Raw genomic sequence first — 1,180 nt, forward strand, 5'->3', positions numbered from 1 at the left:
ACGCCGGGGAGTCGGTCTTCTGTATGCCCCATTTCACGCGCCCGCTGCCGGGCAGGGATTCGGCGCTGGGCTGCTCCCTCTTCACCCGCCGTTACTGGGGGAATCCTGGTTAGTTTATTTTCCTCCGCTTAGTAATATGCTTAAATTCAGCGGGTTGCCACGTCTGATCTGAGGTCGTAGTCGGAAAGAAAACGCCGGAGCGTTAAGGGGGAGCCGGGGAAGGCCAGACCCCTGCTGGAGCAGGGGCCTGGAGTACCCGGCAGTGCGCGCCCTCTTTCCCCGGATCGCATCTGGAGGGGTTTCGCCCTCGCCAGGAAGCCGTGCGCGGAGGAGGTCGCCCGAGGGGCGTGCTCACGGGCAGCCGGTGGGACACCACGGACAGCCACGCATGGCACACAGCCAGGCACCCCGGGACGGGCCCGGGGCGGACCGGTCGCCAGGCTCCCTTTCTCGGTGGGCCAGGCGCGCCGGCGGCGTACATCCACAGCAGGACCCGGCCAGGGACCCTGCAACGGGCGATCGAGGGGTCTGACCTTGTGGGGGGGCGAAGGGGAAGCGGAGCTCACCCTGCGACAGCCCCAGCCGCGTCCCAGGGAAGCTCCGGGGCGATTGACGATCGAGAAACCCTCAGACAGGCGTAGCCCCGGGAGGAACCCGGGGCTACAAGGTGCGTTCGAAGCGTCGATGATCAATGTGTCCTGCAATTCACACTAATTCTCGCAGCTAGCTGTGTTCTTCATCGATGCGCGAGCCGAGTGATCCACCGCCAGCGAGTCACAGGCAACTTTTCGAAAACGTTCACCCACCTGCGGGCGCAGGAGAGGCGGGAGGAAGGCGACGCCGTCCGTCCGCCGTCCGCGCGGCCAGACGTCCCGGGCGCCCCGTTCAAAGCTTCAGACTCAAAGGGAGTCATACAGCACCATCGGGAGAAAAAAAATATTGCCAGGCGCTCAGCTCCTGAACCCAGCCGAGCAAGGGGAGGCTCCCCTGCCACAACGGAACCCCGTCCCGGGCCTTTGGCAGTGCCGCAGGCCGGGGGACGGGGCCCAGGGCCGGAGCCCCCGACCAGGGGCCCGGCGAGGCCCCTGGATCCAGGCGGGACTCCCAGGCCCGAAAGCACGGGGGAAGCCTCCCCGGGCCCTCTGGACCCCGTCCCGGGCACCCTGCCATGTGGCAGGAC

The 1,180-nt window shown here is 67.1% G+C and overlaps 1 non-coding gene across 1 annotated transcript; it reads right to left on the reverse strand.

Annotated features, from left to right (window-relative positions):
* Window positions 1-621: 621 nt before the first annotated feature.
* On the reverse strand, window positions 622-775 carry LOC146809895 (5.8S ribosomal RNA). The gene has a single exon (XR_014967034.1). It is a non-coding gene; the product is annotated as a 5.8S ribosomal RNA (ribosomal RNA).
* Between the last annotated feature and the right edge of the window lie 405 nt (window positions 776-1,180).

This window comes from Triturus cristatus, chromosome 7 (genome assembly GCF_964204655.1).
Source record: "Triturus cristatus chromosome 7, aTriCri1.1, whole genome shotgun sequence".
In the NCBI taxonomy this organism is placed as follows: Eukaryota; Metazoa; Chordata; class Amphibia; order Caudata; family Salamandridae; genus Triturus; species Triturus cristatus.